At 37.8% G+C, this 18878-nt stretch overlaps 2 long non-coding RNA genes across 4 annotated transcripts in view; one reads left to right on the forward strand and one right to left on the reverse strand.

Annotated features, from left to right (window-relative positions):
- LOC121044768 (uncharacterized) overlaps positions 1–18878 on the reverse strand; it is a 184468-nt gene that overhangs the window by 15694 nt on the left and 149896 nt on the right. For 2 of the 3 annotated variants that reach the window (XR_005797467.1, XR_005797466.1), the window contains exon 6: positions 2882–2979. The exons of the other annotated variant lie outside the window; for it this stretch is intronic. This is a non-coding gene — a long non-coding RNA (uncharacterized LOC121044768). The remainder of the gene's footprint in view (positions 1–2881; positions 2980–18878) is intronic. 3 annotated transcript variants of the gene reach the window in all.
- Positions 7677–16272, forward strand: LOC121044770 (uncharacterized). The gene is made up of 3 exons (XR_005797470.1): positions 7677–7873; positions 9432–9666; positions 16008–16272. It is a non-coding gene; the product is annotated as an uncharacterized LOC121044770 (long non-coding RNA).

The following is an 18878-nucleotide window of genomic DNA, read 5'->3' on the forward strand; positions in this document are numbered from 1 at the left end:
GTGAGAGAGAGAGAGAGAGAGAGAGAGAATGAGTAGGGAAGGGCAGAGAGAGAAGGTGAGAGAGAGAATCCCAAGCAGGCTCTGTGTTGTCAGTGCAGAGTCTAACATGGGGCTTGAACTCACAAACCATGAGATCATGACCTGAGCCAAAATGAAGTCAGATGCCCACCCACGCACCTCTACCTTCTTATAGTTTTGTAAGAATGAATAGGATAAGGAATGTGGCTAGTGCAGTGCTCAGAACACAGACAACGTACAATGAAAGCATGACCCCAATGCTCAGCTCCAAATTTCACCCTGGGAAAATCACCCAAGCTTTATCAAGGTCATTTATGATTTGCGCATAGAAGTCAGAATGTGCAGACTGATATTGCTGTAATGCCCATTACAGCTTACAACAGCTAGCATTCAGGACGTTCTATAGGTTTTAACAAATATTTGCTTACCAGTGGAAAATACTCTCATGGAAAATACCTTCACCAGAATTTTCATCTGAAATTACAAAAATGCAATTCATGGCATGTTTGGAATTGAATTGCATCTCGCATAAAAGATATATTGAAGTCTTAACCCTCATTATTTCAGAATTTTATTGAAAATAAAATAAAATCCTTTATTTGGAAATGGGATTATTGTGGATGTAATTAGTTAAGACGAGACCACAGGGGAGCAGGGTGGGCCCCTAATCCAAATTGAGCGACAACCTGAGGAGAAGGTGGTCACAGAACACCATGTGACAATGAAGGCTAAGATTACAGTGACGCAGCTACAAGCCAAAAGCATCCCAAAGATTTCTGGCAACCCACTAGAAGCAAGAAAAGAGCCAGGAAGAATTGCTCCTGCAGGTTTCAGAAAGAGCAGGGCCCCACTGACATCCTGATTTCAGACTCCTAGCCTCTGGAATTGTGCAACAATGAAATGTCTGTTGTTTTAAACCACCCAGTTTATGGTACTTTGTTATGGCAGTCCCATGAAACAAATACAGACCTAAATGTTAGATACAAATTGTTTCAACAAATAGTAGGAATCAGTAGAAAATAGTTTTCAGAACTACGCTTGGCTGTGCAGAATCACTCAGAGAGATATTGTTCCCAACCATCTAAGGCCACCAACTATAGGGTGACAGCCACGAGCATGAAGTATGTCCTGCATAGGACGGAGATCACAGCACTGCTCTTACATGGAGCATGTTGGAATTGGGCTAGTCTCGGATATTTCCCATTTATTGATCTATCTAATACCTTTTTCCCTACCATTTAGCCAAGTAGATGACGTTTTCAGACTTTTTTTTCTGTGTTACTTTCTGAGTCCCTCATTAGTCCAAATGATGATTTAGGCAAATCCAAAATATTTTATTACTATCTCCTAAAAGAACAATGGCTAACTGCATCCTTACCCTCCAAATTCATAACTTTCACAATAGATAAATATAATGGTGATCTGGTGATTAACAAAAAGAGAAATTATTACACTATTTGTGGAAGTTAGATATCACCTTCATAAAGAACTCCTCCCTCTATTCTTCACAACCAACAGAAAAACTCACCCAAGAAGGGACATGTAAACGCTCCTTGCTTTCACTACAAAATAAATTATTTTTTAATGGGAACACATTACTATAAGTGCATGTTGTTTAGGTCAGAACATATTGAACAGAAACAGTTTGGAGATAAATATTAAAGTAGTCTTTCTAATTAGTTAAAGGCATTTCTTTAAATCCCCAGGGATCGTTCCTATACTTTTTATGCTGATACTAGAAGGATATTTTTTATGTTGTCCATGGAAGAATGTCTTCCAGATAACTGCACTTTGCGGAAGGTGTGACAGTGTCAGAATTGCTGAATTATTAAAGGTTTAATATAGTTTCCACAGGAAAGACCCTGCAGAGTATTCCTGGTAAGATAATTTGGGAAGATAATCAAGCCATGTAAACTGGTAGATCAGCCAAGAAGGAAATCAGATGTAAAATGAGAACCACAGGAATCCGAATTATTTAAGTATGGCTGCTTTATTTACAAATGGACTGGGTAAAATATCTCATTAAATAAAAAGTAATTTTCCAAGGGGAAGATTAAATATCCACAACACAGAATAAGAATAAACATAACAAATGCCAAACATTCAGCTACAACAAACTGTGAAATTAGTTTTCCTCTGCCTAACAAAGAACAAACAAGGGCTTTCCATGTTTATTACTTATCAAGCACATTCCTCAGGGAATAATTTATTCCTACAAAAGCTTTGAATGACCATTTTGTATTAGGTTTGCTTCACATAAAGGCAGAATTTTTACTTCCATACTTTGAATTCAATTATAATGTGCGGTCTTTTATAAAGCAGATGATAAATTAGGCTTTGGCAATATTCTCTAGTGCACTGTGACACTGAGTGTGGTCTGCAGTCCAAGACTACTCTGCAAGTTATTTGTTACCAGAATGTAGTAAGTACAAAGATTTTGTAGTAAGTACAAACGCCTTTCTAGAATGTGACATTGACACCTAAGCTTGTGGTCAGTGGACTTTTCTCATTGAACATGGGCTAGAATAATTGGTATGTCCTTGAATTTGCATGAGTTCCATATAGAAGGAGTTTCATATTGATTATGCATAGATGGACCACAAACTGGTCTGTGACAGAAAAACAAAACCAAAATCAAAATGTCCTGTAGTATAGACAGTTTGAGAAGCGCTGGGGTAGTGGAAATGGCATGGAATTTGGAATCAAGAAAGTCCTAGGTTCAAATCCAACACCATATTCCTTTATTTCATGTGATCCTGAGGATGTTACTTAACTTCAAAAAATGGAGATGATAATTCTTATTCTAGAAGTCATTGAGAAAATTAAATGGAATATCTTGACCATGAATAACACAGTGACTCACCAGTGCTTCACAGGCACCCAACTGACTTCTGTTCTTGTAATTTCTTTCTCACTGAGGAACATATCACCACCATACTCAGGATGACCAAATCTAGTTCTCTAGAAGAGACAACACAATTTCTAATGGGACCAGTAAAATAGAACAGCTAGTAATGCCAGAATGAAATTCTCTGCATAAAATAGAGAAGCTATAATACACTATATGTGTAGTTTGTGTTTGTGTGTGTGTGTGTGTGTGTGTGTGTACTTAACATTTAAATATCGTTAATAAGGGTGCCTGGGTAGCTCAGTCAGTTGAGCTTCCAACTTTGGCTCAGGTCATGATCTCACGGTTCCTGAGTTTGAGTCCTACATCGGGCTCTGTGCTGACAGCTCAGAGCCTGGAACCTCCTTCAGATTCTGTGTCTCCCTCTCTCTCTGCCTCTCCCCTGCTCTCTCTCTCTCTCTCTCTCTCTCTCAAAAATAAATAAACATTAAAAAAATTAAATATCTTTAATCAGAGTCTAATGAATTCATTGCCAACTAGATCTTCTGAAATCCTTCCTGAAATTCTACAATGAACTTGATTTTTCTTTCCAGTCAAGCTCTAAGCATGAATAAAGGCATAATGTGATTCCTTTTGTTCCAGTCCATTACTTACCTGGGTTCATTTTAAATCTACCCAGATTGAGTAAAGCCCAGGAGGATTGTCTATATATTGCATACATTTTTAGGTATCTCTGAATATAGATATCACAGTTCACATATTTAGATGTAGATTCTATATTCTATGCTGCTCCTTGCTTTTGCTGTGTAGATACACATCTAAAGACTAGATTTGGGGGTCCTTGGGTGGCTGAGGCAGTGAAGCATCCAACTATTGATTTTGGGTCGGGTCATGATCTCATGGTTCATGAGTTCGAGTCCCACGTCAGGCTCTGTGCTGATAGCCGGAGCCTGCTTGGGATTCTCTCTGTCCCCATCTCTCTCTGCCCCTCCCCCACTTGTGCTCTCTCCCTCCCTCTCTCTCTCTCTCTCTCTCTCTCTCTTTCCCTTTATCAAAATAGATAAATATTTTTAAAAATTAAATAATTTAAAAACCAGAATGGGATAGTGAAGGATGGTGTGACCAGTGATGTCCATTAAAGCTTGCTTCAGAAGTACAAAGGACAGGTCAAGAAATACAAGACAAATGCCTCAAGCCTGATATGAAAAAGAAAATACAAAGTTTTGGCTAGTATTTAAAAATTAGATTACCATACAATCTGAGAAGAAGCAAGACAGGCTTCACCAATCAGAGGGCCCATAAACTGCGACTCCCTCTCCTGGAACTATATTTACATTAGAAAAACACAACTTAGAAGCCTACAGGAAAAGTGAAATGGATTAACATGACTTTAAAACATCTCTTAGGGTAAAATCAAGAAGGCTCTAAGATTACTTAATTTTTCTACTAAAGACACTATTTGGGATTGAAAAAAAATATTGTTTGGGCCAAGGATGTAAAGAGGGAGTTCCCAGGAAAATAAATACAAATGACTAAAAAAACATATGAAAGATGTTGAATACTGTGCATAATCAGACAAATAAAAATCAAAATGGTAAAGATATTTCCCATATTTCTCATATTTCAGACTGGCAGAGATGAAAATGTTTGCTAAGATAAAATACTGGTTAGTGCGTGCAGGAGACAAAAATACTCACTATGTTGTTAGGATTCAAATTAGCACAACAATCTAAAAGAAGAAAAAATAATAACAATATCTTTCAAATTTAAAAATGCACATAAACTTTGACAAAGAAATCTAATTGTTAGGAATTTACGTAAAATAATAATCTTGCAAAAATTTGGCAAAACATATACATGAAAATGTTCATGCCCCTGTTGCTTATAGTATTAAAAAATGGAATAATCTAAATATCCATTAAGATGAAACTAGAGAAACAAATATGGTACATAATAAAAAATGTTTGAGCAGCATGGACCATTCCATTTTAGTAAAGTAAGGTGTGTGTGTGTGTGTGTGTGTGTGTGTAAGTATGGAGATGCGCACTATATAGGTGGGAGTTATCCAAAAAGACAGGAAACAGATGGCACATTCAAAGAAGGAGTGTTTCATAAAAAGATGTTTTTAAGGAATTAACATGGTGTAGGGACCCAAGGAATAGTGCATACGCTGGGTTGGTTTCAACTAATACCTTACAACCCCTAGGCTTGATGATAAGCAGTGGGCAGCAGGCAGCTGTTACCAAAATCTAGTAGTTCAGAGACTTGTAGAAATGTCTGTCTTGAGCGAGGATCTATAGAGGACCACAGCCAACTACAGGCAAGTCAACAGGGAGGAGACTAAAGAAATAAATCCTCAGTCTTCACTCCCATTCCTCCTTTTTTCTTTCTTTTTTACATTTATTTATTTATTTATTTATTTATTTTTTTTGAGAGAAAGAGAGAGGCAGCATGAACAGGGCAGGGGCAGAGAGGGAGACACAGAATCCCAAGCAGGCTCCAGGCTCCGCGCTGTCAGCACAGAGCCCGATGCGGGGCTCAAACCCACGACCCATGAGATCATGACCTGAGCCGAAGTTGGACGCTTAACCAACTGAGCCACCCAGGCGCCCCTCCCATTCCTCCTTCTGACTTCCTTCTGGAGCTTCTGATTGGCCCAATGCAATTGGAAGCCAGAGGCTAAGGAAGCCTATTGAAGGGGAGGGCAGGCATCTGGGGAGACACAATGAAGATATGCAACACCACATGTGTATACACAGATGTGCACGCACGTTTCCACATACGAGAGAGAGAGAGAGAGAGAGAGAGAGAGAGAGAGATCTGCCTGTCTTCATTATAGTTATCCAAATATTATCCAGCAAAGTGAGATTTGAAGTGAATTTTACTTTATACTTTTCAGAGTAATATGTTTCTTTTTAGATGGATATGATTTTTGTATTTAGAAACAACAATATGGGTATTTTTATATAAAATCAACAAAATAAGATTAGTGGTAGCCAAAAAGAAAAAAGACAGAGGAAAGGAGACAGGATCCAAAGCTGGAAACAGGTTTTCTTTGATGGTGTGTAAGCCTACCTGTCTGCACAGTAGCTCATGCTGTCTCTAGCACTTTGCAGAGAAAGACACCAAACAAAGGGAAAGCTCAGCATTAAGAAGTACATTGTGGAAAACCTCCTGAAATGATACAGAAGGAGTAGGAATGAGCTATAAAGAAAAAAAAAAAAAAGCGATTTCCACTTAACCTCAAATCGTGTGTCAGAAAACAGAGTACACCAGAACCCTATTTTCTCAAAACAGATAGAGATGATTCACTACCATCGTTTATAGAAAGGTCATGGAACCCAGGACAAAACAAGGTTAGAAATCAGGTCAAAGAGAAAAATTGTGTCTGTGTTAGCAATGCTTACTATGAATTACATCTAAATAAAGGCTGACATGAATTTCCAACTTGTTTTCTAAGAAAACATTTTGTTTGTGTATAGCGCAATGATGAAGCAGAAATGTGAAGTGTTTAAATCTCAGCCCAAATATCTACCTGTGTCCATGACCTTGAAAGTCTGTCATACAATGCCTACAGATCAGTATATTTGGCAGCATGAGAAACAGTGTGAGTCAAGATCACTGAGATAAAGTAAAAACCCTGTAGGGGACGAGGCCTCTGATTTTTTTCATGTACCATAAATGAATTGTTAACCTAGTTTTATTTAATTTAGAGAATATCTAAGTAGACTTGCAACTTGGCCTTTGCTCCGATCAAAGATAGAGGGCACCCTCTGACTATCCTTCCTCTGACTATCCTTCCTCATTGATGGATGACTCATTTGTAGACACAGTATTATCTCCATGTAACATGGGACAGAAAGGCTGCAAATAGCCCTTGCCTTTAAATAGGCCCTGTCAGGGCGCCTGGGTGGCGCAGTCGGTTAAGCGTCCGACTTCAGCCAGGTCACGATCTCGCGGTCCGTGAGTTCGAGCCCCGCGTCGGGCTCTGGGCTGATGGCTCAGAGCCTGGAGCCTGTTTCTGATTCTGTGTCTCCCTCTCTCTCTGCCCCTCCCCCGTTCATGCTCTGTCTCTCTCTGTCCCAAAAATAAATAAACGTTGAAAGAAAAAAAAATTTTTTTAAAAAAATAAATAGGCCCTGTCTTTGTTTTAGCTTGCCATTACTACTGATTTGTATTATGTAATATTCTGGATTGTGGCTAATATATCTTTAATCTTCAAAAGAAGCTAATCTTTCAAGAAATACTGAGGCTTTTACTATATGCTGTATACCTGTTCTAGTGTCTGGATTCTAGAGATAGACTAATGGACAATGCAGTCATAATCGCTACCCTCATGCGGTTCAAGGATACGTGGATGTAATGGTTATTTTATGGGTCAACTTGGCTAAGCCATGGCACTCAGATATTCGGTCTAACACCAGTCTGGATATTGCTGTGAAGATATTTTAGATGAGATTAACATTTAAATCAGTCAGTTCTGAGTAAAGCAGATTACTCTCCATTAAGTGAGTGGGCCTCTTCTAATCAGTTACAGGCCATAAGGGGAAACAGACTGAGTTCCCCCAAGGAAGAGAGAATTCTGCCTCCAAACTGCCTTAGGATCCTAGCTACACCAGGAGGTCTTCCCTGAATCTTCAGGCTACCTGCAGGCCTGCCTAGTAGATTTTGGGCTTGCTAGCCTCCATAACTACATGAGCTAATTCCTTAAAATCAGCCTCTCTCTGTCTCTCTCTCTCTCCTGACTTCTCTCTCTCTCTCTCTCTCTCTCTCTCTCTCTCTCTCTCCTCATTTATATATGAGCCCAGGAAGAGTGCTCTCACCGGGAACTAAATTAGATTCGGCTAGCACTTTGATCTCAGACTGCCAGCCTTCAGATCTGTGAGAAAACAAGTTGGTGTTGAAGCCATTCAGTCTACGGCACTCTGTTACAGCAACAGAATTGGGATCCTTCGTGCTTCTCAATCTTCTCTAGGGACAGAAAGAAACACTTTTCTGGACATTTAGGTAAGTAGATACTACCTTCTTTTGAATCTTTTCAAAACTGAACGTGTGCCTGTTTGTCTCTCTACACGTTAGAGACTTAGAGTCTCCCCTTGCCACGTGCTCTGTAAACCACTGAGGACCCTAATGTTCATCGTTTGAAGGACTCCATGACACCAACTAAATGCCTGCTCTACCATCTGACTTGAAAAACCGCACATGTACTGATCAAAGGCAGACCTCCATACCTACAGTATACAGCTCTAATTTACAGCCCCACGTTACTAACTTCTGTATGCCAGTGGGTTTCTAGTGGCATACATTTGGTTAAATCAACATTAGTAACAGACAGAGAGCTGACCCTGGTTCGTGGAAGCAATGAAATTCTAATGTTAGTTTTAATATACTCTAAAACTTGTTGTTATTGTTGAACCCACAGCCATCTTCCGACCAGTATATCTGCCCCTCCCCCCAAGAAAAGCACTGGAATGTACAGAGTGGGTACAGTAGCTGTTTGCATTTCAACCCCTTCCTATGGAACCTTTCTAACCACCTGCCAAGGCTATCTTGACATCTTTGTAATGCTTTCGGCCTTAGCTGACTAAGTATCTACTACAAATCACTCAATCATAGAAAGACAATTTTAAGAAGAAAAAAATATACCTGCAATTCACCATTAACATTTATCATACTCCTATGCTTATCAACCATTCTATTACCTATAATGGACCCGGGCCTTGTGATAGGTGCTTTATGGATCTTGTTTAGTCAAAATTCATTTAATCGTTACTTCTGGTGTAGGTTTATCATCGGCTTTTTAAGGCTTGTTATTACTGTTTTTTACCATGCTTTTTAAAATATTTTCAATTTGAGGTTAAGAAATGCTTTCATTCTGGCTCAACTCGGCAGCTTCTGTTATCAAAACATTTCTCTAGAGTCAGCATTTCCAAATTACTTTTCACTGTGTTCAGTGATCAAGAGCCTTTTAAGTGCAACGGTTGGCATAATCATTCTAGCAAAAAGCACATTTCTGGGTAATAAGTGACCCTAAAACATTTACAACTCGAAGAGATCCAAATGCAGTAAAAGACAGCCGGATGTAGTTCTTCACATAATCAGGTAGAAACTGTTCCATATTGTTGTGGCCTACTTTTCCCCAGGACCTCCCCACCTTGGAGCTGAGACTGAGGCCGTGGGGAGATGGATTTTGTCTTTACCTGCTCATCAACTCTAGCTCCCTACAATGTCCCCTCTGTTGCCCTTTTTATTCAAAATCTACCGGCAGCCCCTCGAAGGTTATCTTTGCAAGTGCATTGTAAACAGTGTGACCAACCCTCACCCAGCAATAGCAGAGAGACTTTATAGATTCTGCTAAGCACTGCTCTCTTATTGCCATTTTATCAGGCACTATAGATCCACCTAGTAGGTGTCTGAACTCCTCACTAAGCCCCATAGACTTCGCTAGGTATTTGGACGATACCTTTTCTTTGGGGATTGCGTTAATTTCCTGGGGTGGCTGCTACAAAGTACTGCAAACCAAGTGCTTTGAAAAAACAGAAATGTATTCTCTTCTACACTGTAGGCTTGAAGTCTGAAACGAAGGTGTTGGCAGCCCTCGGCTCTCTCCAAAGGCTCTACAGAGGATCCTTCCATGCCAGCTACGCCTACCTTCGGGTGGATGCTGTCAATCCTTGGCAGCCCCTGGCTTGTAGATGCATTGCTCCAGTTTCTGCCTCTATAGTCATGCGTCATTCTTCTTTTATGGATGTTTGCGTATAGATCTCCTCCTTCTAACAAAGACATCTCATTGGATTAAGGTACACCCAACCCCCGTATAACCTCACTTTAACTTCATTGCTTTGGCAAAGACCCTGTTTCTAAGTAAGATCACATTCACGGTTACCATGGCTTAGGACTTAAACGTATCTTTTGGGGGGTGACACAATTCAACCCAGTACAGGGAACATGAAGCCATTAAACAAATGTTTATCGAAGGCTCACTCTGTGCCTGATACTCTCAGCACTCCTACTGGGCATTGCTATTGCCTCTCCCATTCCCATCCACCTCTGCCCTGCAGGTACCATGGTCTCCCATAACTTCCAAGGGGAGTGGCCATACTACTAATATGTGGATGCCTTTCAGATATCAGGGACGCACAGAATCAGTGACAAAAGGACAGGACTATGTCTCTCTCCCTTTTATAATGGCTCTATTTACAGAGAGGAGGTGCATAAGCAGTGCAGTTTGTGTTTAGGAATTTTGCAGAGTTTTATATAATGTGGCCCCTTCCCTTTTGACTTCTAGTATTCATTTTACCGAGGGGATCAATGTGATTGAATGGGTGGGGGCTGGGCCAAGGACAACATTAAATGAAAGACCTGAGTACATTCAGGGAAGAAAAACAAACAAAAAAAGCATTTTCTGACCCAATGGTTTTAAAACTGGGCCCAAATCCTCTCCTCGGGATCTTTTCTTCAGAAATGTTTCTGAAAAGTCTCAGACTCTCTTTCAACTGACTTTTGGCCGTGCTGCTCCTATAGACCGTGCATGCTCACGATTTATGTCATGAGTCCCACTCAGCCTTCTGGACAATCAGTTTCATCACAAATGATCTGCCCCGTCTCTCCTATTTTATTTATTTATTTAAAAAAAAAATTTTTTTTTTCAACGTTTATTTATTTTTGGGACAGAGAGAGACAGAGCATGAACGGGCGAGGGGCAGAGAGAGAGGGAGACACAGAATGGGAAACAGGCTCCAGGCTCTGAGCCATCAGCCCAGAGTCCGACGTGGGGCTCGAACTCACGGACTGTGAGATCGTGACCTGGTTTAAGTCGGACGCTTAACCGACTGCGCCACCCAGGCGCCCCCCGTCTCTCCTATTTTAAATGCCAGTGACATTCACTATCAAGGGAACACCTAATATCACATTTTGAAAATGCAGACTCAGTTTAAGACACATCTCAGATCTTAAAATGTCAGTTCTTAGAAAAGGATTGAAAATAACAATTATTGCACACTTGACCGTTTGCTAGATGTTATAGTGATTTCTTTGTGTACATATCTTACTAAATCCTCACAGATGTTTATGAAATAAATAGTATTATCATGTCTACTGTACAGTTTAAAGAACTTATGTAACTGCTGTGAAATCAATCAATCAATCAATCAATCAATTGCCAAGGTTACATAGCTAGAACCTAGCACGTATTTAGCACCTTTACGTAGCCTGCTGGTTCTTAACAATTTTTCCACTTTGCTCCTGCCATTATCATTCATGCCACACAGACCACAGGGTGCTTAAAACTATACTCTATAAATACCTTGTGGGGATTTTATTCTTTTATAGCTGATGGATAATCAGTAAATAAAACACACCTTGAATGCTCTAGGAAGCTGTGCTTGGGAATAAGCCAGACATGTGGAAACGTGTGCTGGCAAACAGCAGGAGTCCCATTTCCATGTTTACTGCTGAATTTAAAGGCACATCATCCCAGAATGTGTCACTCTTGTAATCAGCCATTGAATTGTCTCACACACAAATTTCATCTGCCAGTGTAATGTGTACATTGTTATCCTGGCAACCAAGGTTCATGCTCTGTTGACTCCTCCATCTGGGGCTATATGCAAATATTTTTTTATATAATGCACACATAAATTTCCCAAACATATCCAATTTATTGGTATTAGCATGTGTTTTCACCCTCCAATATGCTGAGAGGGAGAATTTATGTTGGATACTTGGTAAAAAACAGAATTAGATGTAGATTCAGAGCTAGAACTGTCTCTGTTAGGATAATATATTCCTTCATTCTGCTTCTTTTTTCTTCTTTAATTTTTTTTTTCTAAATAGGTCAAATGAAGCTAGAGCACAACTGGACAGCTTTATTTGCTTGACATAATTACTAACTGGGTAGCAGTCTCTTTTATTTACGACTGGTGATTATTTTTCCTTTATTTGTTATTGTTTTTTTTTTAAATTTTGAGCTAACATAATTTATCCCAGGCAGCAGAGAAAAGAAAGCACATGGTCCTCAGTTTCCAAACTGATGTCCCTCCTTACCAGTTTACTATAATATAATGTAATACTATACAATATACAATAATAATATATACTATAATATATAATAATAGTAATACTATACCATACTATATCATACCATACCATACTATAATGAGCCTGTCTTTGAACAACTTTTATTATCATTCATTCATCTATCCAGCACCGACTGTATGATAGGCATGGGCCACCAATTATGTGTCACACACTGGTAAATATTTAAGTGATTCTTAGGTCATGGACTGATTCTAGGTCAGTATTTGGCTCTCACAGTGTAACTCAGGCTTGAACTCAGTCAGAATAGAGATATTTCTAAGATGAGGTTCACCTTTAAGGTAAGAGGTACACACTTACCTTGAGTAATGTGAATATTTGTCAAAGGACAAGTCATTTTCCCTTCACTCATTTTTTTCTCATCTGTGCCATAATAAGATTGCTTCTTTCAGACCCAATATTCCATGATCCAAATGATCATCCAGTGATAATCCGTGATTATGTTAATCTGCTTATGTTTATAACTTCCTATGTAAAGTTGGTTTTTAAGACGCTTTAAAAAATTATAGTCAAATTCTTGATAGCTCTGGAAATTCTAGATATTACCAATGCTTACAAAAAAGGAAAAATAGCAGTTGCCCTGAATAATATATCTCAGAGGTGAGCAGTCAACATTTTAGATTTTTTGTTTTGTTTTCCCCCCATATTTTTTACAGGAAATGGTATTTTAATTGAAACTTTCATAATAAAATACTTTTTTTTTTTGGTCATACAAATATCTCCATCTGGTCCCCAAGTTTTTGTAGCTGTTTTTAAATTGTTTTCTACATATCTCTAGAAGTTCTTTGGCATCTGTCCAGGTTCTGCCATTGGGTGGGAAGAGTGGAGGGAAAACACAAGCTGTCAGATCTCAGGGTGGATGACGGCTTCCCACCACATTCTAGGGAGGTCTAGAGTATAGTTATGTGAGCAAAGAACACAGTCCTCAAGCATTATCAGGATTAATTCCATGACTACTGCCTGGAGATCCTCACAGAAAGACCATTTCACAGTCCAGAATGAGAAAATTGATAAAGAAATATCTTGGAAAAGAAACTTGACTGTTGAGCTCTTTGCATACTTACTGATTCTGGTTGTCTCAGTTAATCAGGAGTCAGGGAAGCACCATTTATGCAACAGTGACTTCCAGGAAAATGATTCACAATGAAAATAAATGAAGGTCTGTGTTCAATCCAAGAGAAACATTTGCTCAGCTGGAAAGTCAGCCAAGTGGAATATATGCCTGCTCACCTCAGACTGTCCCCTAGTCATCTTGTATTTAATTATATAGTAACAGTGGGGATGTTAATGCTTGCCTAGCTGTGGTACAACTGTAGAATATTGTAACCTTTCCTGAACTTAGAAAACTCTTCCTAGCCCTTCTAAATATTCTTCTGTTTTGTGGAGTGTTAACATTTTGTGTTTCTGTTGTCTTTAACTTCCTTTTCCTTTAGCAGCACCCGTGAAGAAGACACAAATGTTAAGTAAATAGATAAGCATTCCCTTTTAGGGTGGTAAATGATGGTAGAGAAGATATTTTGAGTATGCAAAGCGATGGAGGACTCCTTAGTAATCATTTCTTCAACTTTTCCTCCTAGTCAAAGAGAATGATGCCAACTCTTACATTGAGCCAGATGTCAGACACATTTGCCAAAGTATTAGATGCGGATGAGAGAGTTACAGTTCCCTGGTCTTTTTTTTTTTTTTTTTTTTCTTTCCTGTCTTGATCTTAGGAACTCTAGATCTGTGAGCGATGTCTCTGTTCTTCCTATTTAAGGATAGATAAGATTCAGTCCTCTTAAGAAGTTTTATAAAAAGTTTATAAAAAGCCACAGGTAGGCACACATTGTCTGTAGTTCCTGATGATTCTCTGGGTCATTCCGTCTTCCATCCATTGTTTGTTGGCTTCATCCGCCACTGCTCTGTAGAAGTTACTCTTTGAAGTCCAAAAAAATCTCATCTCAATTCTCAGTCTTTTTGGCCGCTTTGTAACATTTGAAACATATTATTACTTCCTTCTTTAAACGCTCTTCCCTGGCTTTGAGATGCTCGTCCCCTCCAGTTCTCCTTGAACCTTTCTGCAGCTTTCTTAGTCTCTTGCTTCCCCTTCAGATGACCACATTATCTAACCAAACTTGATGTCATGCATGAAGTTGTCAAGAAAGTTGCTGAAGTTGGCATGGTCATAACATCTCATCAAGAACTTCAGAATGAGGGGCGTGAGGGTGGTTCAGTCAGTTAAGTGACTCTTGATTTTGGCTCAGGTCATGATCTCATGGTTTGTCAGTTCGAGCCCCATGTCAGGCTCTGCACTGACCTAGTGGAACCTGCTTTGTGTTCTCTGTCTCCCCTCCCTCACTTGTTCTCTTTCTCTCTCTCAAAAAAAAAAAAAAAAAAACAAAACAAAACACAAAACATTAAAGAAAAGAACTGCAGAACGATAAAGTTAATGTTTATATAATTCAAATTTTTTGTCAATGGTGGATGAACAACTTGAACTTGTCATCCCCACAGACCACTTACATTTAAGGGTAAAAATCTAATTGTTGCCTGCAATGTTTCCCAAAAGCTTCAGAAAAATTAAAGATGTCTCAAAGCTCTGCCTCCAGGCCTATTTTCTTCTCACTGTTATCTCTGTGGTTAACATTATGACTCCATATATAAGCTCTACGTCAAGAATTGTAAAGTCTCAGACTTTCATTTTCACATTTTTATTTTCTGAATTTTATGTTCTCCTGTATTGGCTGAGGATGTGATGAGTGTAATTGCATGGCTGTTCCATTAGTACATTGATCTATACTTACCTTCTAAGGTTTTTATAACGACTACATAAGATGATGACTTTAATGCACAAAAAAACCCTGCGCCAGGCACCTGTCATTAGCATATTATTTACATTATTCATGATTAATTAATTCTGGACTGGTTATTTTCTAGTAGTTGCCTCATATGCAGCCAGCCATATTCTTAACAATAGTTGGAAAATAAGAGTCAGGAGCTGCTTTTATTTTACTCCACCTTGAATCCTTATATTCCAAGTCATTCCATTACCAGGTGAGTCACTAGCCTGAACTCAAAAATATTCTAGGGAGCCTAATTTAAATGAAACAGAGTCTTTGGCTTAAAACTCATTGCCTAGTACCCTTTTTTGCCTTCTATTTTCATCAAGTCCTTGTTATTAAATGTCTCACACCAGTTTACCATTTATTTTACTATGCCTCGCATCTCATAATTAAGAGTATTATTTCTCAGTAAGCAGGGTCCAGTTACAACTTCTAGCTAATTTATTGCTTATCAATATGGTGTTAGACAATTTTTTATCTGGTTTCATATGCCCAGTAACGCTGATCACTCTTTCTTGATCTTAGAATACTTCCTATCTCATTCAAGACCATCTACCTTATTTTACAATTTCTTGCATTTATCTTTCCTGATTTATACAGATAAAAATGCATAAGTATGCTTTACATAATACTTTATTTGTAAAAATTTTTAATGCTTTAATATTAATTTACAGACATATATTTTTAATAGAATAAATATTACCCTGTCATCATTGTTATCCTCACCCAATTTTATCCAACTCATACCTCATCATACATTCCTTATTTCACCATTTTCCTCCAAACTATATGGTTTTAAAATTGCCAGTGTCACCGTAGAATCGAATGCTCCATCCCTCCCTAAATTTAGTTCTATCGAGTTCTGTTGACTCCATCACATCTTTTTAATTCCCTAGCCATTTTCCCAGACCAGTAGCTCATCACCTCTCATGTTAATTTGTGAAATAGTGCCTGAAATGCTTCTCATAATCTTTTCTTCTCCTGTCATTCATAACTCCACCAGAGTCACCACTATGTAACATAAAGAAAACTTATATTTAGGGTGTCACAGTCATCCAGAGGCAGAAATGTCCTTTACTTCTATCACAATTGCCTGTAGAACAGTCTCAGATTTAGCAAGTTCTCCAAAAGTCTCCACCATCTTTCCTATTTGCAAGTATAGCCGTATAGTAACCATTTCATTAATATTTCATACTTTTGTTTCTTTTATTCCCTCTGTATAGGATCTTCTTCACAAAGTTCCAGTTATCCAAGGCCAGGCTTAAATATGATCCTTCTTCATTCAGACCTCCATGATGAACACTGAGTAGAATTCAGATTTCCCTTACTTTCTGTCACTTAGTACTTTGCCTATATCTCTATTATGGATTATGTATAGTAACTCATGTAAATACATGACTTCATAACTGGATTGAGGCAAACTTAATTGTTACGTCTTCTCTACTGCTAGGAACAGTTCTAGAAACAGTGTTTTGTGTATAGAAATAACAGCACATATCTGATGTAATACTCTTTAAAATGGTGGGAGTAATAAATCTACATGATACCTACTAATTCTGTATCTTCCTAACAATTTCTTTCTGTGTCATAAGACAAGGTAAATTTTATACTTCTTGTTCTTAAAACTATTATTCATTCAGTGGATCCAGAAGCATGAACTCACTTTCTTATCCTCATCTGTAAAATGGGGATACATTGGTATTTACCTGTTAGTTATTATAAAGATTAATTCAGACAATACATGTAAAATACACTGTGATATACAGTGCTACTCATATGTATTAGTTATCATCAATCATCCTTGTTGGAGTTGAAATGTCACATACTTTGACAACAATATCAAACTTACTGCTCTAACTTCCACATTAGATAGGGGTACACCAATTGAGATAAAAAGAAAAACAACACTAGTTATTCTATATTTCATCAAGGTAAGTACTCAAACATTGATGAAACTATAACACTTGCCAAACCATATAATTAAAGAAATGAAAATAATAATAATAATAATAATAATAAGTAGTAGTAGTAGTACCAGGAACTTTATATGCATTTTCTCATTTTCTTCAAAACAAATGTAATTAAAGATGCTATTATAATTCCATTTTGCCAATGAGAAGGGAAAATAATTGATGTGAGATTACACAACTAGTAAACTTGAGAAGGGATACTTGAATCATGATCTGTCCAGTTAAACAAAGCAGTTGCTCTCATTACTTGCTCCCCAGTATATTTTCTTCTGAATCACCTTATATCCACATAATAGATATTTGAAGGTCATAGAAAACTTCACATATGAAAACTCTGTTCACACTCTATAAAAGGATAACATTTTTATCTGAGAAATATGATACTAATTTACTTCTACCTTTTGTAGCACATATCATTTTCTACCTTAAGTTACATTTATTCATATATCCATTTCTCCTGCCCATCCAATATCTAAGGCTTTTTCAGAAAAATACTTGTGTTTTGTCCAGCTTTGAACATCCCAGAATATTTGGCAAATTGCATTACACAAAGCAGGTGCAGAAATATTTGAGATTTTGCATTTTTTTTTGTTTCCCATGTCAATCTTATGACATACGCGTGATAGGTTTCAATTTTCTTGCTTTAAAAGTGAGGGAAAAAGGAGAGTGTTCTGAGCAGTCACTTTCATTGTATGACAGGTGTACACATAGATTTCATCAAAGGGCTAAATGGGTTTGAAGACTGGTGAGGCGCTAGTCTGGGCTCAAAAATATTCTAGGGAACCTAATTTAAATAAAACAGTCTCTGGCTAATAACTCATTGCCTAGTACCCTTCTTTGCCTTCCATTTTCAAACCCATTGAGCCCAGATTTTGAACTAAATCCTGTTTTCTTCTGATCTGCATGACTATCCTAGAGCTGAGCACTAAGAAAACTCATGAAATTTAGTTTCAAGAAATTTTCATTCCAGAAAGTTGAGAGCTAACTGTTGAGAATGCCAGTAAGAAATGAGTTTTAATTCCTGATGGAAACAATATGATTTTTCTATTTTAGAGTATTCTATATACACAATAAATGGCAATCATTAACTGAACAGTTATTTTATCATTGCTCTCATTTTTTGGACCAACGTTTCTTAGCTACACAAAACTGAGCCACTAAATTGAATCCTCAGACTTGAAAAACATCAATGGTCCACTAAAGTTGTAGCCTGAATCCACTGGTTTCTCCCACATCTATAGTTTTCAAGGTTTAAACAATCTGTTTACAGCTTTCTTCAGTCATTCAAATGACTTTCTAAGTCCCCAAGTCTAATAACAGTTCTGTAAACAACGTTGGCTGTATGCCTAAACACCTGTTTTGTTGATGGCTGTAACCTTGAATCCCACTCGCTAAGCCTGAGATTCTTTTATGGAACTTGCTGTTCAAATTTGCTTAAATTATGTCTTTTAAACCAAGTGTATCTTACAAGACAATCCTTCATTTTAAAATTAGGCAAACTTGTTCTGATGAGTCCTGGATGTTATATGTAAGTGATGAATCACTAAATTCAACACCTGAAACCAATTTTACCATATATGCTAACTAGAATTTAAATAAAAACTTGAAATTAAAAAAGTAAAATAAAATTAGGGGAAAGTTCTGCAGAATTTTCAACTAATAATGGAAGTTAAAGAGCTTAACTAAAACATCAAGAAAGAGCCTCCCCTGACAGGTGACATTATTGCATGGCCTTTTAACTTGTCTCTTGTGTTACTCATTGTAGCTGTTCCAAGTTCTACGTCAACATGTTTTCCTTTCCGTGAAAATGCTGGTCTAGAACCAAATGCCTTGAGTTCAGTGACATACATCATAACAGAAAATCATCCATTCTTGTTTAAACTGTGAAAAATAGTAGAAACAGAATCTTCCTCTCTTAAACCAGCAACACAAATTGATTATTTGGGCTCTAATACCATTGCCATTGCAACACACTTGCATGAAACACAACTAATGGGTTTCAGATGGTAAACACTTTATGATAACTTGTAATCCTGTCAGTAAGCATGATCACTATATTTACAAATTAATCTAGAATCTGAAAACACAGGACAAGTAAGCAAAGTCCATATTCAGACTGGGTGT

Source organism: Herpailurus yagouaroundi, unplaced genomic scaffold (genome assembly GCF_014898765.1).
Source record: "Herpailurus yagouaroundi ecotype Mexico unplaced genomic scaffold, PumYag 189, whole genome shotgun sequence".
NCBI classification, from domain to species: domain Eukaryota; kingdom Metazoa; phylum Chordata; class Mammalia; order Carnivora; family Felidae; genus Herpailurus; species Herpailurus yagouaroundi.